Source organism: Ambystoma mexicanum, chromosome 13 (genome assembly GCF_040938575.1).
Source record: "Ambystoma mexicanum isolate Mex_15411 chromosome 13, UKY_AmexF1_1, whole genome shotgun sequence".
In the NCBI taxonomy this organism is placed as follows: domain Eukaryota; kingdom Metazoa; phylum Chordata; class Amphibia; order Caudata; family Ambystomatidae; genus Ambystoma; species Ambystoma mexicanum.
This window is the reverse complement of record NC_090938.1, coordinates 176975348-176999053: the sequence shown is the minus strand read 5'-3', so window position 1 is coordinate 176999053 and position 23706 is coordinate 176975348. Positions and strand designations below refer to the sequence as shown.

Below are 23706 nucleotides of genomic sequence, written 5' to 3'. Positions count from 1 at the left end.
GTTACGTCAAGAGACATAGAACAGATTGAATTCATTTCTGACACATCGGCAGCAATTGTCAGACTATGGATTCCATCTGGGGTGGTAGCAAATATAATCTGGCAAGCTAAAATGTCTCTCTTCGAGAGGGGTTTTTTACTTGCCCAGAAACCGAAAATCCCTACAAATTCACCGAAGATCCAGAGTTTTAAATCAAATATTTACATGAGTCACTCTGTAAATAAGGCCATTCCTATGCCCTGTCAAAATTTTCAAAGACAGTAACCATTAATTAAAAAATGTGCATAAAAAGTATTGACAATTGCCAGCTGGAACACGAGAGGTCATGCACATCTTCAATCTTCTATACAGACATTGCTTACTGAGTTTGATATCTTTATTTTCCGAGAAATGTGGTTTACTGTGCCTCCGATTTGGGACGGACATGAAATTGTTCTTTCTCCGGCCTTAGGAACGAAAGGGAGACCCACATCGGGTCTTCTTGTAGCGGTCAATCGCTTAAGAGGTTTGTCTATTAGTCCTTGGGCAGAAGAAAACATTAATTTACAATTAGTAAAGGTCACAATTGCTGAGCAATCCATTGCTGTTTTGAATGTTTGTAGAAATCCATTGGCTTGGTCTGACACAGCTTGTTATTGTGGTCTGCATAGGCTTCTAGAACTGATTAACATATCTGCATCAACTGCTCACACGATTATTATGGGAGACCTTAATATGGATTGCTTCAATTTAAAGCGGAACTCTAAGGCACTAATAATTTGGCAAAACTTTATGTAAGAGAGACACTTTCAGATGCTCAATGGGTCAGTTATTGGTGACTTGCCACCACAAACTACATGGTTTCTCAATAATTCTTCCAGCACTATTGATTATATATATGTTGATAAGATTCTGTTTAAAAAAATACAGAAGCGGGAAATTAGTGCCCAACTGTGTAGTGACCATAAATTGCTTGCACTCTCAATTAATTGGAATGATCTAGAAGCAAGGGAATGCTCAAAGAACATAGGGCTTGGAGTCAATAATGCACGAACACTGATAAAATGGACAAATTCAAGGGTTTGTGAGTTTGAGTTCCTTTTGCATCAGAACATCCCGAGAGTCGGGCTCCAATATACTGAAATTCGTATCCCTTTTGTCCATACCATTACTCTGCAAACTAAGGGTCACATTAAACATAAACATCATTTTATTGTGGCTATTTTGATTAAAAGAAGAGAATTCAGATAACTAAAAAGAAGGATTATCTTGTCACAGAACTAATGGCAACAACTAACACTAGCTAAAACGCGGTATAAAAATTGGATTTCAAGCCATACATCATTAATTTTTCAAAGAGACAGCAAACAGATGGCCTTCGCCATGAATAATAAAAACTCGGCTGAAATGTGGCATCTTCTGGACAATAATGGGTCAAACGGACAAGCTGAAGCTCAACTTAATGCTGTGAATGAAGCTCAATGGATTGCACATTTTACTTCCTTATATGAAGACCTCAGGTTTAATGAGGCAACTTATGTGCAATCATTGGAGCATCGGTGGAATCTAGCCTTTTCTTTAGATGAAATTGAAGATATCATCAATAAGTCCAGTACGTCCAAAGCGGCTGCTCCAGACGGTATCTCAAATTACATCCTCAAAAGTAATTCTCCAGAATGGGCTCGTATATTACTTCGTATTTTTACGCTTGTTGTTTCATCTAGAGCTATTCCCACATCATGGCAATCCTCAGTAATCATTCCGATTTTCAAAAAGGGTGATCGAACTGAAGCAAAGAATTACCATCCGATTGCACTATTAGACTCCCCTGGGAAGATTTTTTCAAAATTTGTTCTCCGCGCTTTCAACAAGTGGACTTTAGTTAACAATTATCGTGATCCCCAACAGACAGGATTCATTGCAGATATGGGCACTCAAATTAATTTAATAACTATAAACGCCATAAAATCACATTGTCAAGAAAGCAAACAATCACTATATCTTGCGTTTGTAGATTTTAATTCTGCGTTTGATTCAGTCTCTCGAGTTCTTTTGTTTGATAAGCTGAAGAGAGACCAATGTCCCACTACCCTGTTTGAGATTATTTATGCTTTACATTCAAGAACATTGATATAAATCTGTCTATCACTAGATGGAATCTTGTCAGCTCCAATTGCAACTGCCCGAGCACTAAAACAAGGATGCTTTTTGGCATCCGCTATTTTCAATTATTTCATCCATGAAGTGACTCAGGTCTTTAAAAAGGTGATTTCTGATCCCCCGAAGATAAATAACCAACAAATACATACTTTGATGTATGCTGATGACATGGTCTTAATGTCAAAAACGCAGAGTGGCTTACAAAATCTTCTTGCAGCTCTTAACTCTTATATGGTGAACAATGAACTTATTATAAATACAAACAAAACACAGATAATTATGTATTCACCTAAGAGAAATGCTTGCAAGAAATATTCATGGCATATTAGTAAGACAAAACTGAATCTGGTATCACAATGAGGGTCATTACAAGTTGGGCGGTAAGGGATACCGGGCACTGGCAAGGAGACTGGTGCTGGTAATCCCTTACTGCCCATTTCCGAGGTCCCTTAGCGGGAGCCTCAAAGAACGTGTGGTCTGACCACATGTCCTTTCCTGGTCCCACTAAGGGACCAGGGCGCTAATAATGATACCGCTAATTGTGGTACCGTTATTAGCTACTTCCCCATTCCCATTGAACCCTATGGGGGCTCAAATGGGAATGGCATTTGGAATGGGGACTTATGGGGTCCCCATTCCAAAGGCGGAATGTCCCGGTAAGTCCCTACTCCACCGGACCCGGACACGATTTTGGAGGCAGCCATGACGCTAATAGCGCCATGGCTACCTCCAAAGTCGTAATGAGGCCCAATATGTTTACTTGGGTATGATTTTGGATGGCTTAACTCAACCTGTTGCCCACCTAGAGCAAGTAGAGAAGAGATTAGACACTGCAATATCTCAGTCCAGGAAACTTATGCACAGATATGGCAAATTTTCAATTAAAGCAGCTTCCATCTCAAAAACTGGAACTGGACTCAAAAAGCTGTTCCATCCATTTTATACGGGTTAGAGACACTTGATGTCTCTTCTAAATTTAGCTTTGATAAATGGGAAGCCCGTTTTTGGAAAAAAGGGTTTTCTCTGCCTATTTCCACTCCGTGCTCCTGGTTGCGATATGAGCTAGGTCTGATCTCAGCTCTATATGATTGGCGCTTATGCTCCTTATTCAGAAAATGTCTAATCTCAACTGCAAATAATGTAATGCTTAAAGAATTGACTGCACATATGTTCTCATCAGATCACAAGTTTCTACAATTCTGGATTAAGAAAGCATATGCTTTCCTTGCCAATGCAGACCTAACAATTGACATGTTAATTAATAATCCTGACAGGGCAAAAAATCAAATGTATAGCACTGATTGGATTCGGACCTGTGAGCTCTGTCATCTATATACTGATGGAGACTTTGATCGCTTTCCGCCAAAGACAATGAGATCATTACCAGCATATCTCATCAAAGCCCCATCTTCAAAATATCGTGCTAAAATCTTACGGCTGCGATTCAACTGTTACGCTCACCTGGTATCCATGGGGATGCCACCCAGCCCTAGTTGGATGATTTGCACTCTCGAACCCTCTCCCGGTCCCTTGGTAAGGCCTCTAGTTAGAGATGGGTCTGCAATATAGGAGAGCTGGATTCAATACCAGATTGTCTTTATGTTTTCCCACCTCTCTTGGCCTCAACTCCTTCCTCCCCCTATGCCTTCCCCTCACCTTAATATTGTAAGCGGTGGATTCTCCATCCTGCTCCTCGTGGCAGGGGTGCGTAGATGTTGGGGGCGAGCAGCAACCAAGTTACTTCACTGGTGCAAGCCCCCCTCTGGGAATCCAGGCCTGCTGCAACTCCATAGGTTTGCTGCTTTACAGTCTTTATATGCAGTTCTTATGTTCCTCTTAGTTCGAATAATAATGTCTTGCTTCTTTCCTTTTAGGTATGGAAAGGTATTTTGGTGTTGTCATGCAGTTTGAAGATGAGCATGGGCCGATAGGCCAAAGCGCGGTGTGTGTGATGCTGTCCGGTGAGTAATGCGCGATGCGTGGCGCTGTTTCGCCTTTTATATTGCAAACCTGTGTCTTATCTCTCCTTGCAGGTTGTGATGTTCCTCGCCGAGTGCTGTAATGTTCCAGCAATGATACTGACCAGGAGATGACTACCCATGTAAGAATTGTGTGGCTTTCTTCATTCGGGAGGAAACGTGAGTAAACGCTTACTAATGCTGTCTTTCTTTCTCCTCTTTCCAGGTTATGGTATTCCAGGATGCATGCAGTGCCGGATGATGGAGTCCACGTACCTTCAGGTGAGTGGAACTGAAGTCAGCGGTGGATTGATTTGTCTGTGATAGCATAGTTGAGTTCGGGAGGTGAGAATTTTCGTGACCAGAAGGCCACAGGGTGTAACTGGCCAGTTCCTGGGTCCCTTTGTGAGAGAACAGCTCCCATAGCCATGCTAGAGGCATCTGTTTCCATTATATAAGGGAGGTCTGGGCGAGGATGCCGTAGAACTGGAGCAGAAGTGAATTTTTTCTTAAGTTCTTGAAAGGCCTTCTCTGCTTCTTCGGTCCAATGGAACTTTTTATTGTTTTTTCTCAATAGTGATGTAATTGGATGCACTATTTGGGAAAAATCTGGAATGAATCGGCGGTAAAAGTTTGCAAATCCCAATATACTCTGGATTCCTTTAAATGAAGTTGGTGACGGCCAGTTAAGAATGGCATCTACCTTGTGCCTATGATATCCAAAAAACAAAGTAACTCTACTTTGTTAGGAAAGGCGCTTCACAGTTTGCCCCATTTGGTTGCTGCTGATTGATCTGCTGTGAATTTTGCATAAAAGTCTTGACCATAAGTCAGTGATAAATTCAAAACAGTATGATTTGTTACAGGAAATGTTTAATGCACATTCCTGAAATATCCGTTAATATAACTTGTCTTTGCAAATCACACACTGGGTTTACATCTCAGTTTGCCCATAATACGCTAGTGCCAATGCATTTCGGATAGATCCTTCATCAGGGTGGTATTTAGGCAAAATCAGTGTCACATGACTGATATTTCATTCATATCTAGTTGATGTTCAACAAGGAAGGAAGCTCACTCCGTATATGTCTGTGGAAATTACACTACCAACTAACTAATTGATACATCCATTTTGTTTTATTTTTCTTTACCTATGCAAACGGATGTGGTTCGCTCACGGAATGGTATGTGTTTTTGTATTGGTTTAACTGAAATGTAATGGCTTAATGTGTTTAATGTGTTGAACATCAACTAGATATGAATGAAATATCAGTCATGTGACACTGATTTTGCCTAAATACCGCCCTGATGAAGGTTCTATCTGAAATGCATTGGCACTAGCGTATTATGGGCAAACTGAGATGTAAACCCAGTGTGTGATTTGAAAAGACAAGTTATATTAATGGATATTTCAGGAATGTGCATTAAACATTTCCTGTAACAAATCATACTGTTTTGAATTTATCACTGATTTATGGTCAAGGCTTTTATGCAAAATTCACAGCAGATCAATCAGCAGCAACCAAATGGGGCAAACTGTGAAGCGCCTTTCCTAACAAAGTAGAGTTACTTTGTTTTTTGGATATCGTATGTTTGGACAGGTCCTTGTGCTATAGGACCATTTCGGAATGGCAGCTCCAGGCGAAAGCATTCTAAGTATTGGAATCAATTCATCTAATTTATCCGATAACTGAAGGACTGAATTTATAAGTGGTGCCCTCCTCTCCCTCTTCACATCTACCTTGTGCCTATCCATTCTGATACCTTTTGGTGTGAGGATAAAACCGAGGAACTCCACTTCGGTGACATGAAAAGAGCATTTTTCGAGTTTAGCATACAGTTTATGTTGGCAGAGTTTAGTAAGGACGGAGTGGACATGTCTGACATGGTCTTCTTTTGTAGCAGAATACACTAAGATGTCATCAATGTAAACCAGGGCGCAAACGTCGATTAACTCCCGCAAAACATCATTCATAAAGTACTGGAATGCAGCAGGAGCGTCGCAAAGTCCACAAGGCATTACCTGGTATTCATACAAGCCATATTTGGTACGAAAGGCAGTTTTCCATTCCTCTCCTTTCTTCACTCGAACAGGATAGTACGCCCCCCTAAGTTCCAGTTTGGTATAGATTTGGGCGTCTTTGACTTGATCCAATAATTCGGGAATAAGGGGCAGTGGATAACGGTTTTTTACTGTGATCTGGTTTAATGCGCGATATTCGATGCAAGTCCTCAAATCTCCTTCCTTCTTTGGTAACAAAGAATAAGGGACTGGCTGCCGGTGATTTAGATGTGGGGATAAATCCATTTGCCAGGTACTGATCAAGACAAGATTTCAAATGGAGGTTTTCTGGTTCAGTAAGTGCATAGATTCAACCACAAGGAATTTGCGCACCAGGTATGAGGTCGATCTGACAATTGTAGGGCCTGTGCGGTGGTAGAGTATTGGCTTGTTCTTTCTGGAACACGTCTTGAAAATCTTGGTATTCCTTTGGTAGAGTACTAGTCACACCTAGTACAATCGCCGCCGTACTGGGAGTAGCAGATGTACATAAGTCTGTTTTACCCTTTTCTTGGTAATAACAGGTGCGAGCACAATCATCGGAAAAGGCCAACTTCTTGGCACGCCAATCTATTAGAGGGTTGTGAGCTACCAACCATGGCATCCCTAAGATTAGTCAAAACTGAGGAGCTTTGATGAGATCAAATGCAATAGATTCTCTGTGTCCATACTGGCACAGTAGGGTTAGTGCTGCTGTACATTGGGTTACTGGTCCGGAAGCTATTTCTGTCCCATCAAAAGTAGTAACTTTTTCAGTAGGTGACTTAGAACATAAGGGAAGCCCCATCTCTGCTACCAGATCTTGGTCTACATAATTCCCAACAGCTTCGCTGTCTATGTATGCTTCACAGCATGCATCCGAGACGGTTGCTGGTGATTGATCAAAATTACTGGTAATGCAAAGTGTGAGGTCTGTGGCTCATCCTTCTCGCTCGACAAGCGGACCTCTACTCTTGCCAGGCTTGGTAGTTTTCCGACGCCTTGTTATTATCTTCCTTCTCTGTGGCTCCAACAGTTTTCCTTGGTGGTTTCACTGGACATTCTTTGTGGAAGTGGCCTGATTTTCCGCAATATAAGCATAATTGCTGTTGCCTTCTCTTGTCTCTTTCAGTTTTAGTTAAAGGGGGCCGTACACCACCGATTTGCATGGGTTCTCCTGTGTTTTCCAATGTACGTGGAACATTATCCTTTGACAGGACATACACAGCTCGAGTGTCTAACCTTATCCAGACCGCTTTTCGGTCTTGTGATCTGTGATCTAATTGCATCACAAGGTTGATGAATTCTCCAAAGTCTTTAGGTGGTTTAACCACTTGAGCAAGGACATCCTTTAGTTCCCCTCATAGACCCTAATGAAATAGTGTTGTCCTTTTTTCCTCAGGCCACCCAGCTTCAACGACTAGTCTGTTAAATGTTGCTATGTATGTAAGCAAGTCTTGACTTCCTTGACGGAGTGACAAAAGTTTGTTGTCTAATGCTTGGCCTTGGGTATGATGAGCAAAGAGTTTTTCCATTTCCACCTGGAAACCCACAAAGTCATGTAGCAACAGGTTATTCTGACTTACAAATGGTACCGACCAATCAGCAGCACTGCCACTCAGATATGACAAGACAAAAGCAACCTGCGCTTGGTCATTAGGAAAAGTCCCAGGTCTGCAAAGGAAATTAAGACGACACTGGTTCATGAATGTTGCGTACTTCTTGGGGTCCCCTGTAAATCGTTCAGGTGGAGCTAAAGGAACTGCCCCAGCAAGGGTTATTTGTACTGGATTGTTGGAAGTAGTTGGTACAGGTGCTGGCGGAATGTTACCAGGCAATGGGGTCTGTCCTGCCTGTGATTGGAGCAATTGTCTACTTATTTTGTCGGTACAATCCTTAGTAACAAACAAATCCCTCCTAAGAGCGTTGGTTTCTTGCCTGGCTGAATGTAGTTCAGCGCGTAATTGTCCCAACAACTGAACTAACTGGTCAGTCTCTGAAGTATCCATGACGCCCAGGTGGATCATATTATTGAGTCTTTGCATTCTGTTACGCTCACCTGGTATCCACGGGGACGCCACCCAGCCCTAGTTGGATGATTTGCACTCTCGAACCCTCTCCCGGTCCCTTGGTAAGGCCTATGGTTAAAGATGGGTCTGCAATATAGGAGAGCTGGATTCAATACCAGATTGTCTTTATGTTTTCCCACCTCTCTTGGCCTCAACTCCTTCCTCCCCCTTGGGCATTCTCATTACCTTAATAATGTAAGCGGTGGATTCTCTGTCCTGCTCCCCGTGGCAGGGGCGCGTAGATGTGGGAGGCGAGCAGCAACCAAGTTACTTCACTGGTTCAAGTTCCCCTCTGGGAATCCGGGCCTGCTGCGACTCTCTAGGTTTGCTGCTTTACAGTCTTTATATGCAGTGCTTTCCTCTTAGTTTGAATAATAATGTCTTGCTTCTTTCCTTTTAGGTATGGAAAGGTATTTTAGTGTTGTCATGCAGTTTGAAGATGAGCATGGGCCGGTAGGCGAAAGCGCGCTGTGCGCGATGCTGTCCGGTGAGTACTGCGCGATGCACAGCGCTGTTTCGCCTTTTATATTGCTAACCTGTGTCTTTTCTCTCCTTGCAGGTTGCGATGTTCCTCGCCGAGTGCCGTAATGTTCCAGCAATGATACTGACCAGGAGATGACTACCCAGGTAAGAATTGTGTGGCTTTCTTCATTCGGTAGGAAACGTGGGTAAACGCTTACTAATGCTGTCTTTCTTTCTCCTCTTTCCAGGTTATGGTATTCCAGGATGCATGCGGTGCCGGATGATGGAGTTCGTACCTTCAGGTGAGTGGAACTGAAGTCAGCGGTGGATTGAAGACAGGATACTGTTCCAGGTAAGTTTTGTAGTGTTCTTTCTCTCTCTGCAGGTCCTTGGTTTCACGTAAACTGGCATCAAAGAACTGGACACGGTGAGCGTTAGACTGCCCACAGCAGAATAACACAAAGCATGTTCTGCTGTTTGGGTGTGGTTTAAATAGTCTCAGCTAAAGTAGTCCAGGTAAAATAGTCCCAGGCATGCCACACCCAAAGTAGTCCAGGTAAAGTAGTCCCAGGCCTGCCACACCCAAAAGACTAGACCGCATAGCTCAGTTCCTTGTAACTGAGCTATGTGTGTGCCTCCAAGTTAAATAGTCCCAAGTAAATAGTCCCATTCTAATGTTGGTCTTCATGATGGTTATGAGCCTGGCGCCAAAGGCGCCTAGACTGACTCCAAGAGAGTCTTGGATGAGGTTTTAAGGCCTTTGACCTGGCCCTAACTGGAAGGCTGACTTGCCCTACTTTATTAAACTGAGAATAAAGTAGCATTTTGCCATATTCCTTGAGTCTGTCCGGTTATTTGATTTGTGACCATTATTGTAATTCATCTAGTGGAAAATATGCTCCAAGGTGCTACAGCTCAACAGGCTCCTGTGGATTACTCAGTCTGGCATGAGGATTTGTAGACAAGTATCAATGCTTCTGGAAATCCTAGCCCCTTATCACTAATAACGCTAGGCTCTGACATCCACTAGCCAGCTGTGGCAAAATAGACAAACGAAAAGCACATCAGGATCTTTGGTTCCCACAAAGCTGTAACGCAAAAACAACAAGTTCCAACAGGCCTATAACACCAAGTATTTTATTAAAATTAAAATAATAAAAAAATAAGCACAGACATTAAAAAGTGGAGGTGCCATTCCAGGGAAAAGGCCTGTTCAGGGAGTGAGTTGCAAAGACATTGGGCCTCATTATCAGTTTGGCGGTAACTCTGTAACTTTTCCACAGAATTAGTGCCAAACGTCTGTACTGTAACTGCCACTTGGTCTGGTGGATTTACCCCGGTTAGAAGTAGTGGTAAGCTGGCATTGATCCCCGTGTTTGGAGTACTTTGTACTATTTTGTGATTTAGTACAAGTGGTAATTCCACCACCGTACATTTTTGGAGGTGAAGTGGAGGATTCCCCTCCAGTTAAATGCTGGGGGTGAAGCTGGAAACTTCACGTCCAATCGCAGAAATTGATGGGGTAGTGATACCGGCAGTAATCCTATGTAAGAAAATTACTGCAGAAATGTATCAGCAAATGCAAAGGCCCACTGTAACCCACAAGGGAACTATATATTGAAGTCAGTGAGCCACTACCACAAAGGTCTCTCCAGATGCCAAATGCAGAAAAAGATTAGCTGTGACCCCAATTGCAAGAAACTGCTAAAAAAGAGATCCAGTGAATTAAATGATTCAATGGGTGAAAGAGAAGCCACTCATCCAAACATGCTGAAGGCAAGAGAAGGTAGGAAACAAAGAGTCACAATGTAAGAAGGCAAACGTGCATCCCAGCAAATTAGAACACCAAGGTGGGCACCAAAACCTATCTCACAAACGGTTGAGGGGCAGGGTTCTTTGGGTTCAACCTTTGCTGGTCTGATAAATGCCAGCTGGGAATAGTGATAGTCTTCACTTAAGTTCATAAAAGGCTGCGATGGCGGCCAGAAGAGCAAGGAAATTATGATCTTGTATGTGTTAGCTGTGGGTCCTGGGCATTTGATTCGGTCTCAGAGCAGGTTATACTGATGGAGAGATGGGAGAAGAGCTAAAAGCTACAGGGTGTGGGTTCCGTAGGGGAAGTTAAGAGATAATGGATTTGTATATTTTGTGTGTAATTTAGTATATTGATACTAACATTTAGTATTGGGGATAACAAAGGTGGTGACAATGGTTACTAACATGTAGTAATGGGGTCAATAGAGTGAGCTATATTTGTTAGGTCACAGGCAGCAGAAATGCTGGTAGCAGCAGGCACAATAACATTATCAGTATCAGCAAGGAAGAGTGTGCTATGGTCCTTGAGAATAAACGTTTGTTGTGCGGAGCCGGAAAAGAGGAAGGAACGATAAAAAGCAACATTACTGGGAGGTTGTGCTATGCAGAATAATGTCCAAAGTTCATTCAAACCAGGGGCTGGAAAATTACACGAGTGGAATCAGAGGGGGCAGGAGGGGTGCTCAAAGATTCTGGCACATGGTGTGACAGATGACAGATGACACCATGGAAGCAGGGAGGAGAAATCTTAAAGAAATGATAAAGAAAATGTACAGAGGCAGAGGATAAGAGGTGGTTTTCACTGAGAGGTTTAAAAGAGAGAGAAAGGAGGAAGGAGGGGTCTTCTAGCTTCCTGGTGAGAGCGAGGTGCTTCGTCTGGCTGGCTGATGGAGAAGGCTGTGCTGTGGAGTTGTTTCTGGTGAGGATTCGTGGATGGGCTGGAGTACGGTGCAGACACAGAGGGTGTTCCTTGAATGTGAATCTGGGGCAGTGTCCTGGCTAAAACGGCTGAGTCATACTTGACTGCAAGAAGGGCCATACATGTCAAGAGCAAGACAATCATTCTGAAGGACAGAGAGTCCAGGGTGTGTATAAATAGGTGAACAATCAATTAGGACACCTTCTGCAGGGTATTCTAATTAGCAAGTGTCAGACTGGACATGGAAGGAAGAACTTTTTAAATCCTTATGGTACCAAAGAATTAACAAAGTAGCCAGAATCCAAACTATTAGCTGGGATTTCTTCATCCACGCAGAGGGGGTTATAACCCCATCAACTCATAAACTCCTAATCTTCCTACTAATCCAACGTTAGGCAAGGATAGGGGAATAACTGAGAGCTCAAGTTGTATTCATATTTCATGGCTTTAGAGTGCCAATTAGGATGTGTCAGGTTAGAAGGAAAATCACATACTTTTGAATTGCAATGCTGACCCAATGCAAAGTGCTTATTGATATATAGTGTGTTTTCCTTTATTATCACATGTGCCCAATGCAAATACTTACTACAAATGTTTCCATGTCTACCAAATATGAACTGGTTTGATTGTCTATCTGTTCTTTCTAATGAGTTTGAATATAAAAGTGCTTGACTGCGAAAATGTGTGGTGGTTTTTATTGGGTCTAGAGCCTGTTCTGTTTCTTGCTTCTGAAGATAAATCAGCATTAGGAATGGGTGGCACAGTAAAACGTCTGTAAATGCCTAGCTAAGATCCCACGGTGTAAAAAGGTGGAAAATGTGAAGGGTCAATATTACCTTATACTCCTCCTACAGTTCATACTTCATAATTTTCTCTGCAAATGGATTTTTGCATTTTATTGGTTGTGAGGGCTCCTAGATAAGAGATGTCCTTAGAACAGCCATTATTTCAGAAAACTGTTCATTTGTAAGGATTATCGGTCATTAAATCACTTGAAAAATACCTGTTTGACTAAGTAACAAAGTTACATTTTATTTAGAAAATATTGAAAAACCTTTTTCCCCGACCCTAATCTCATCTTTTATCGAAAATCTATTAATTCCTTATTATTTTACTTTCCATCTCATTTTAAATCCACATATTGTTTCTCGGTATTCCTATGACAGCATCCAGTCTTTTCATCGCATTTCCTTTATCCCAGCTCTTTTTTTTACTGCTAAGTTTTACAGATTTTTACTGCAAAATGGTCTGACGTGTTTGGATATGGGGTATGGGAGTATGGGGTGCGGGTAGGTGAGGTGATGTTTGTGGGAGATATGGTGAGTTCAAAGGAAGAGGGGTTCAGGTGTCTCCCTCTACATTTTGCAGTAAAATCAGCAGGAAAAACAGCTGCCACAAACAAATGTGGTATAAAAAGACATAGGGACATTACGACCCTGGCGGTAGGGGGTTAACAGGGCCGGTAGAGATGCCGGCCCCGTTAACCACCTACCCCCTCATTATGAGGTCTCCTCGTGGGACCCGGTAAGGACGCCTGGTTTTACCAGACGTCCTTAATGGGTCCCGCGAGTGCCCCAACATGCTAACAATGGGCACGTCATTAACGGGCCCATTGTTAGCATCCTCCCCATTCCCATTGATCCCTATGGGGCTCAAGTGGGAATGGGGATGTACCAGGTCTGGGTTCCTTGAATGGGGAAATACCAGGCCCTCCTAGGTCGGAATGGTCCAGTATTTCCCCATTCAGGGAACCCGGACCCGAGTTTGGGGGTAGCTATGCCCTTATTAAGAGCATGGCTACCTCCGAACTCGTAATGAGTCCCATAGAAACACTTTGCCAGTTAGTGGACTTTGATAGCATTACATGATAGTTAAACAATATGGGCCTCATTACGACCCTGGCGCTAATGGGTTAACGGCGCCGCAAAAGGCTGCGGCGCCGTTAACCCATTAGCGCCTGATTATGAGGTCCCTTTGCGGGACCCGACCTTAACGGCTGGTCTACACTAGCCGTTAAAGTAGAGACCCGCAAAGGGACCTTGGTGCTAAGTACGGTACCGCAATTTGCGGTACCGTACTTAGTGCCTTCCCCATTCCCATTGAGCCCTATGGCGCAAAAATGGGAATGGGGAAGGGCCATGAAGGAAGGGGGAATTACCGCCCCATCAACCTTGTAATGGGGTGGTAATTCCCCCTTTCTCCATGGCGGAGTCGGTAAGTTACCAGCATGGACCATGGTGCTATTAGCACCATGGTTTTCCGCCTGGGTCGTAATGAGGCCCTATGTTTAATAAGTACTTTCCCACACATGCTTTCCATCTCCGGACCCCTGTAGTTCCCATGCCCTTCCCTTCCTACACTCCCCACCCCCGCCTTTACTTTTGAAAGGTATCCAGTCATATGTTTGTTGTTTATCAGTACAATATAACATTTTTGACAAAATCAAAAAAACTATATTTGGTGCTCTCTGTGTCACAAATCTAAATTTTTCACAAAAGGGGCTGGAAGAATGCTATTGAGAAATCATTTTAACCTTATTATTACAAAAAAAATATTGTGCATTGGTTATTTTAAATTCACACATTTTTCATACAAATTGATGAAATGGCTAAATACATGTTTCTCTTTTTCCTTCTCACTACAGGAACATCGAGGGGAGAAGCTGATACTGGAGGTAAGGGCCCAAGCATAGAGTGAAATGGAGTTGTGTGTTTGAGTGTGTATGGGATATATTCAGAAAGCGGTGGTCTTCACAGCATGGCTGTGAGGCAATATGGGGTCAAACACTGCCTCTCTGCTCTGCGCTGCTTGACTTTGGTGCTGTGAGAGTTATCTTTGCTCCTCATAGCACAACTATGCTGTGCTGTGGGTAAAATGGTATCGCGTTCTTCCATCAACGTTTTTTAAAAGGTTTTTTTATGATGAAAATTTGAAGAAAAGTCTCATCAATATATATGGGGGTTGGGTTAAGGGGTTAAAAGAGGTTGCAGTAGGATTATTAATATAGGGAGAGAGGGTTTGAGGGTATCCCAAAATAGAAAATAAAATTGGTGAGTTTTTCCATCGAAAAAAAAACTTTGGAAAAAATGGTCAGTGAAACGCCATAGAACTGGGTAAAAAGGGGTACCTTCTTACTGCTTTACTCTCTGCATTGGCATGGATTTCAGCTGGTTGTAAATTGCAGAGTCTCCTCATTGCTTCCCTGCACTGCACCGTTTGTGGCTGCCACAAGGAGGAAGGCGTGACGATGAAGCCTACTTCAATTATTTCTCTGGTTGAGCAGGTCAATGCATTAGGGTAGAGCTATTGATGTGACCTACTCAAGCCTCAGTGAAGACTTTGCTATTGGGTCATGCAGCAGATCAGTAAACAGGTGGAACAGATTGGATAAGAAGCACACCGGTTTAGGGCGTGGTTGAGTGGAGTCAGCACTTAGCCCCGGTAAATGGAGCACAATTGTGAGAGGAAGCAGGGGATAGATAGGTGCTGCAAGGGGCAGTCTTTAGTGCTCTTGATGGAATGCAGTATTCAGAAGACATTAGAGAGCAGTGGATACCTTGGATTCATCTATTATATGTGAAGCGGGTATCTTTACTAACATTGCCACCAGAGCCTGATGGTTCAGATCAGGCACTGTTGTTCCAGCCCCTCAGTTGACTCTTTCTCTAACCATCTTTCATCTCTCTGGAAACATGGATTCCAGACGCTCTACTCTGGCCCCTGGTCAGTGTAGAGCTTTCTCTGTGCATGCATTTTCACAGAGTACTTCGGCACAGGCTGTGTAGGCTTTTCTCTAGCATGCATACATTCAAGGTGGTCCCTGCAGAACAACCTTATCATGCATGCATGTTTTCCCCTTAACCATTGGATGGGCTCGATTTCCTATGAAAATCATTGCAGGTGAAGCACTGCCACGACTTGCGCATCCTTAGCACATCCATCATAGAAGGTGCATTCCACGATGCACTGAAAATGGGCCAGGATCCTCCCTTTGCTGCGGAAGACGCACACCCTGCTCAGATGACCTGGCCAATTATTACACCCGATTACACATCTGCCCTTTCTCAGCAAAGTGATTGTGAAGGCCATCATCTGCCAGTTGTATGAAAGGATCACTCAGCAAAATCTCATGCAAGATTAAAAATCTGTTTTTTACAAGAATACAGCACAGAGGCCTCAAGCATGCAAGTTACGGATGACACTTTACACATCTTGGACAGAGGGGACCCCTGCTTACCAACACATGCTCTCTACCACCGTCAATAGCATAGACCATGAAGTCCTCCTCAAAGTTATCACCACATGCTTGAGCTTATGGAGCTGTCCTTCAGTGGGCTGTCTTCCACCTCTTCAACAGAGACCAAACAATCCAATTAGGGAAAAACATATCTCAACTCTGTCCAGTAACCTGTAATGTTCCACAAGGGTCCAGCCCGTCTCCTGTCATCTTCACTCTCAACATGAAACCTCTGAGAGAAATTCTCACCAACACAACTTCAAGATACACTAAGATACAGATACAGCTTTACCTAAAGATCAATTGCATCGACACAAGCACTGGCTGTCCCTCAAACAAGCCTGGGTGTCAAGTACCTATCAGAAGCTCAACCCAGCAAAGACAAAATTTGTTTTCCAATGAGCCGATCAAGCATGCTCAAGTCCAAAATTGCCTGACTGACATGAAACTTGACAGAGTCATGCCATAACTCTTAAGCAGTGTTAAATCTCTTGGCTTTAATCTTCACTTTAACTTTTCCTTCAAAACACACTTCACTATTAACGCCGTAGCTTCATGGTACTAGGGTGCACTCCTTTGCAAGGTCAAGTCTTTCATCCCTCTTTGAAGTTACATAACAACGTCTGCACATCGGCAACGCCCTGCTTGCAGGAGTCCTTCATGTTAATCTGGCTCCACTGAAAGACATCCAGCACACTGCAGGATGCATCATCAAAACACTAAGACATTTCAACCACATCACTGTCATCACCAACAAGCTGCATTAGCTACACCTTCAAGCAGGCATTATGTTGAAGATAGCATGAATCACCTATAAAGTAGCAAAAAACAAAACACCACTCTTCCTGGACAAGACCCCCACCTTCTCTGGAGGCCAATGCAGTGCCAGACGCCACATTGCCTCCAGACTGGGGGAAAAAACCCACCTTCTCTGGAGTCCAATGCAGTGCCAGAAGCCACATTGCCTCCAGACTGGAAAAAAACCCACCTTCTCTGGAGACCAGTGCAGTGCCAGAAGCCATAATGCCTCCAGACTGGGAAAAAAAACACCTTCTCTGGAGACATAGCAGTGCCAGAAGCCACAATGCCTCCTGACTGGGGGAAAAAACCACCTTCTCTGGAGGCAAGTGCAGTGCCAGAAGCCACAATGCCTCCAGACTGGGGGAAAAAACACCTTCTCTGGAGGCCAGTGCAATTCCAGAAGCCACATTGCCTCCAGACTGGAAAAAAAGGGCAGCAAGAGTGGAAAACCCGCTATGCACCATGCCTCTGGAACAAGGGGCCAACACAGATAAGACTGCCCCATCTTACACTTCAGGAAGGACCTGAAGGCCTTCCTCTTCAAAGAACATCTTGCCAAATCCTGATCGCTCCAATCAACCCTCTTTCTCCTGATCTGGAGCATACCCGGACCCTACTCCCCCACCCATCCCTGCTCCCCTGCTACACTGCATCATACATGTAACCTACTGGGTACTCCTCCTGTGTCCAGTACCCCATCACTCTCCCGCTAGGTTAGCAATTTATAAATCTCATACATGCATGTGAACATATAAACCCTGGAACACGCACTGCACAATGTGATTTGAGCTAAGCACATCTTTTGCAATCCAGCCCCAAATCTCCAGAAAACTGAAAATGGTCTCATTTCAGAATGAATATGGAATCTTTGCAAGAAAGGTGTGCTGGTTATGTTTGCTCACACCATGTTCTCAATCTCTTACAGAATTCTGTCCATAAAAAAAACGTTCATAAGGTAGACGCAGATTCTTCTCTGATTTGGCACCGAAATTCCATAAATGATGCCTGCCTGATATGTGAGATCCTCTCGTACCTGTAGTCTTTGTCCTTCTTTGTTTTGTAGGAGGAGAACAAGCCATGAAGGACAATACAGGTGAGCAACAGCATTCGTCCTAACAAGCCAATGGTGGGTAGCCATACTAGCGAAGTGTTGGTCTCTGACATGAGATCAGTCTGCACTGCACAAGTTCGAATCCTGCTAAAGGGAGGACCAGCTCATTATCAAAACACTACGTTATTATAACAAGTATTCTGAGTATTTTTCTTCAAGAAATCTATGTGCATTGATGAGAATATAACGAAACGAGAAAGTGGAAAGTGTTGGCTTTGCAGATTTAAAAAGATGGAAATTCTATGAGAGATATCAAAATCCTCCACTTGAAGACTACTGGTGTTATTGGTGATACAGTGATATATACAGGAAGGCTCCACTAGGCTAATACGAGTTGCTTTTCACTTCCATATTTGGAGGAGATTTATCAGAATCATAAATCCAGGATGTATATAGTTAATATAGGGTGCTTCTTGTGAAGATGTACTTTCTTTTGGTGCCCAGTGAGCACTAAACCAGACAATTCTCATCTCATGACCCTTATTTCTGAATTTAACATTATGAGGCAATGGGGTTAAATGATACCAAAACTAATTCAAATGGAAAACACTCAGCACAAGGTGATACTATCATAGCAAGGTGGCTTCCTCAGCAAACGGCGTGCCACAAATGACCATTTTCTCTGGAAGACAGTGTGATAAGGAACATGCGCTTTGACTTTAATTCTAGGAGGGCAATTAGAGTGTTGTAATTTAAGGGCAAAGTGATATTTGCACCTTGTCAAACCATGTTTTATGTTCTTTGCCAGTGTGCACAGAATTTCCGGCAGGGTTACCGCCGGACTCATAATGAGGTGCATTGTTTTTGAAGGAAGAGGGCAGATGTGAATGACTGGAGTTATGTTTCCGCCACCCATTTGACTTCCACCTTTACAAACAAATTGGTTTCACGCCAGCATGAAATTATCATGCTGTCATAAAACCAATGATATCCTATGGCATACACCTGCTTCTTGACCAGCAAAAAGCAGGCGGTTTCCATAGGAAATCATTGCAAACGCCACCTGCCAGGCGTACATAGCAGGCAAAGTTTATGCTATTTGCACTGTGGAGTGCAAAAGAGAAGTGTAAAGAAGCTTCCGCCATCTCTTTGCACCACTCATTTGCTCTCTGCAGTGAAAATGATGAAAATTGCACGTAAGTGTAAACGGTCCCCTCCGGGCTATTTACGAAAAGGACCAAAATTAGCTCCAATGTGTTTCCAGATATTGACAGGGGGGAGTTTGCACTGTAACCGAGCAATATCCCACACATGGAACTATCCGTGCAATGCAGGACATATTTATTTGGTGTCCAGTGATATGGTTGCCGGAAAAAAATCTGTGGTCGAAAAGACTATTTTTTGCACACTTCTGAACGGAATAATATGTGGGGAAGGGTTAGGGTTATCATTTAATGTGAGGATAGTATCAGAAGAATTCAGGGGGTCCCCCCTGCATATAATTGCTTTGCAAAGTGCAAAAAAAATCTGGTCTTTCCGGCCGCCCGATATCACATAGAACCATTTACTTTACCTAAAGGTAGTAAAGAGGACCTGTCTATCACTGCAGTACAGCTTTCATGTATGTGATCATACAAGATGGGATCCCAGTGGTGAATTAGATAGGAGGGTAGTAAGCCCGGTCTAAATAGTTGAACAGTAGACTGTTATTTCTCAAATTTGGACGGTCATTTGCGATTAAATGTAGGATCTTATAAAATACACAATGCGGATAATGAAAAGGAAGAGATTGAACGGAGATGCTGGGGTGAATCCAAGGACTTGATTCTGAGCTCTAGTTCCTGCTCCGTGTAAAGGTCATGGCTGTGATTGCTTCTATGGGGAGGAGGGTTGTTTGCAGCATGCATAGCTCTGATGACTATAGTTACTGATTAGACATTCAGAAAACACCATGTAGAACAGTGTGTCAATGTATCATCACTCTACTTCGAGAGAAAATAGTCTTTTCCGGGGAATTGGTGCATGTATAGAAGAAAATCTTCTAATATAAATTGTCTTTGTATTGTCTACTCTGTCCTCTACCCATATTTTCATACTCAGTGAGGTACTCACAATGCTTCTTTTTTTTCTGTCGTTACAGCATCCAAAGCACTCATCCGTGCTCCCAGCCACCGCATTCATCTACCAACTTTTATCGGAACAATTATTCTTGAATAGAACTGTATTCTTGATAGGGTGGTATCTTAAAGAGTGCTAATACATTTTTAAAAACCCAAACCGCAAAGAACAGTCAATTTCAAAAGAAGTATATGATTCTGTCAAGGGGGTCAATTGATGTATTTTAATTGTGAGAATGATACCTGTTTTCTGCCTCTGATGAGGATTTTTATATGTCACTTAACATTGTTGGGTGCTTAATGCAGAGTCCAGGTACCAATTTGATATACCAATTTTTACCTAAATGACATGAAGGAACCCTGTGTTTTTGTAAAATATTGTTTAGCCTGCAACGTCCATGATCTCTCCCTATTGTTAACACTGTGTAGGGCTGATGGAAGTTGTAGGTGTAGACATTATCACTTTAAAAGGACCAATTTTTTCCAGGTTGGTGAATTTCTGTATATGGACAAAAATTGAATAATGAAGACCAATAAAGGTCATTATTTACCATGGATTGCGTCATAAGCCTTTCAAAATGCTTCGAACGCGGGCTGTATTGACCAAGGACAGCCTGTCCTCAGAGCATGTGCGTGCTGTCAGTGTGTGTGAAGTTCTTCTTTCACCCTTAGGGGCCAATTCATAGAATTCAGCGCACAAGTGGAACACGCGGCTGGCGCACAGTGTGCGCGTGCGAATCCCTGCGCCAGCCGCGTGCGCCAAAACCCATTTCCGCGCACAGCGTATTCATGGATTCCAGCCACCAAAACCAGCCGTGGCGCACAGTGGCGCAGCGACCTTGCAGCAGCGCCAGTTACGCCCCCAAGAACGCCTTCCGCGCAGGGAAAAGCCATCAAAATCCCCAATCCAGCGCAAAGGGCTGCGCTAACCTTGTACCAGCACGGCAAGCGGGCTACGTGTATTACAGGGGTTCACGTGAAGTTTCTCACGCGATCGGTCCTGGGGGAGCGGGCTACGTGTATTTCAGGGGTTCGCGTGAACTTTCTCACGCGATCGGGCCTTGGGGAGCGGGCTACGTGTATTCCAGGGGTGCGTGAGAAGTTCCACACGCGAATAGCCTGGGCGCGTGTATTTCAGGGGTTTGTGGGAAGTTTTACACGCGATTTCAGCAGGGTACGTGTATTTCAGGGGTGCGCGGGAAGTTCCACACGCGAATAGCCTGGGCGGGTGTATTTCAGGGGTGCGCGGGAAGTTCCACACGCGAATAGCCTGGGCGCGTGTATTTCAGGGGTGCGCGGGAAGTTCCACACGCGAATAGCCTGGGCGCGTGTATTTCAGGGGTGCGCGGGAAGTTCCACACGCGAATAGCCTGGGTGCGTGTATTTCAGGGGTGCGCGGGAAGTTCCACACGCGAATAGCCTGGGCGCGTGTATTTCAGGGGTGCGCGGGAAGTTCCACACGCGAATAGCCTGGGCGCGTGTATTTCAGGGGTGCGCGGGAAGTTCCACACGCGAATAGCCTGGGCGCGTGTATTTCAGGGGTGCGCGGGAAGTTCCACACGCGAATAGCCTGGGCGCGTGTATTTCAGGGGTTCGCGGGAAGTTTTACACGCGATTTCAGCAGGGTACGTGTATTTCAGGGGTGCGCGGGAAGTTCCACACGCGAATAGCCTGGGCGCGTGTATTTCAGGGGTGCGCGGGAAGTTCCACACGCGAATAGCCTGGGCGCGTGTATTTCAGGGGTGCGCGGGAAGTTCCACACGCGAATAGCCTGGGCGCGTGTATTTCAGGGGTGCGCGGGAAGTTCCACACGCGAATAGCCTGGGCGCGTATATTTCAGGGGTGCGCGGGAAGTTCCACACGCGAATAGCCTGGGCGCGTGTATTTCAGGGGTGCGCGGGAAGTTTCACACGCGATTTCAGCAGGGTACCTGTATTTCAGGGGTGCCGGGGAGTCCTACATGTGATTTGACAGTGTGGGTCCTCCCAGGTGTTCCCTGTACACCCTCCACGGCCCCTGCAGGCAGCCCACACCACAGGGGACTACCCTGCATCCCTGGTCATGTCCCGCAGGCAGCCCACCCAACATGGGCATGCCCCCCAGCAAAGGCACATGTCTCCTTGAACTAATGAACACCAACTCATCTCCCCACCACCCCCACCCACCAGCACTGTGGGGCACCTGCCAGCAGGCCCCCACCCATGTCCAACTCATGTCCCCCACCACCCCCACCCCCCAGCACTGTGGGGCACCTGCCAGCAGGCCCCCACCCATGTCCAACTCATGTCCCCCACCACCCCCACCCCCCAGCCACCATGGCCAGCCCCCACCAGGCCCCCACTCATGTCCCCTATCACCCCCACCCCCCAGCCACCATGGCCAGACTCCACCAGGTCCTCACAATCCCCAACACACATGCACGTCAGCGTGTAATACGAGGAAAGGGCCTATGCGCGTAAGTGACGTGTCGCACGCAGGTGTTTCCCTCATTGCACGTGATGACAGAACACACATGGATTTCCACCAATCGCGTGTGAAAGTTCCCGGCACCCCGGAACACACGTACCCAGGCCACTTGCGTGTACGCACACTCCCCTCCGATCACACGCGATGACACTCGGACCGTATCCGAACACGGGAAACCCGCGCACGGCAAAAGACGTGCACAGGCGTCAACGCGTCTGCCACACGAAGGCAGGCGGAAGCGTCCCCGCGCACAGCATAAAAGTGCGCGCAAACAACAAACGCGTATATACAGCTACGATGAATGCCCCATTTGTCGCTGCACTGATCGTGGGACACCGCAGGAGGAGGAGAATAGCCAGGGCACGCATTTTCGCAACACGGACAAGCCTTTTTGGGATGCCTGACGACCAGGTCTATGGCAGGTATAGGTTTCCACCCCATTTCATCCTAGACCTGGTCAGGGAGTGGGAAGATGACCTCACATCCCCCACCCTTTGCTCCCAAGCATTGAGCCCCTTGGAGAAGGTGCTCAATGTCCTGCATTTTTTGGCCACTGGGTCATTTCAGCGGACCACTGCCATAGTGGGGGGGGTCTCACAGGCCACGCAGTCACGCTGCCTACACCAGGTACTGGCAATCATGACAGCGCGCCCCTCAGTCCGCAGGCACATATACATGCCCAGAACACCCGCAGAAAGGCAGGCCGTTGTCCTGGATTTTTTCAGGGTGGCACACTTCCCCAAAGTGCTCGGTGCCATAGATTGCACCCATGTGGCCCTACGTCCACCTAGGGCCATTGAGCACATCTACCGAAACCGCAAGCACTGGCATTCCATCAATGTACAGGTGGTATGTGATGCAAAGGGAATCATCACCTCTGTCTATGCAAACTACCCTGGCTCCACCCATGACAGTTTCATATACAGAATGTCCGCCCTGAACCGGGCCCTGGAAGCTGGGCAGCATGGCGACACATGGCTCCTAGGTCAGTACAAATGCCCTTGCACATGCATGCAAGTCACACACAGACAAATATCCAAACCCTAATTATCTCAACTATTATCATCTCCCCAGGGGACAGTGCCTACCCTCTGAGCAACCACATGATGACGCCAATCCGGAACCCCACCACACCACCCCAGGTAAGATACAACGCCGCCCATATTGCAACCAGGGGCATAGTGGAGCGCACATTCGGAGTGCTCAAGTCACGTTTCCGCTCCCTTGACCGCTCTGGCGGGCAACTACTCTATGCACCACCACAAGTGTGCAGGATCATTGTGGCAGCATGTGTCCTGCACAATGTTGCAACACGGCAGGGCGTCCCGGTGGACATGGTGGTGCCCCCACATCCCCAACCACAGGCGCTGCCCATGGGAGCGGACAGGGCACGTGGTGAGCAAGCCCGGACCCAGCTTGTGGCCACATTTTTCACCTAAACTCCCACCCCTGCGGAGTGCACACAGGCCTGGCACATACCAGGTGACAATCGATGATGACAAAGAGACAGTCAACTGTCACAACCTTACCACCCTGAGATAGTTGCCATGGAAGTGCCACATCGTCTGCATCCCTAGCTACTTAAACACAAGCTATCCTGTGTGACCAAAAGGCACACATATGACATATGA

General features: G+C 45.2%; 1 protein-coding gene across 1 annotated transcript in view; it reads left to right on the top strand.

Moving 5' to 3' along the window:
• Window positions 1-20164, top strand: part of LOC138520104 (uncharacterized) — a 251860-nt gene extending 231696 nt beyond the window's left edge. The window contains exons 15-16 of the mRNA XM_069632614.1: window positions 14048-14077; window positions 19633-20164. The gene's annotated coding sequence lies outside the window, so the exon portion shown is untranslated. The remainder of the gene's footprint in view (window positions 1-14047; window positions 14078-19632) is intronic.
• The last annotated feature ends 3542 nt before the right edge of the window (window positions 20165-23706 follow it).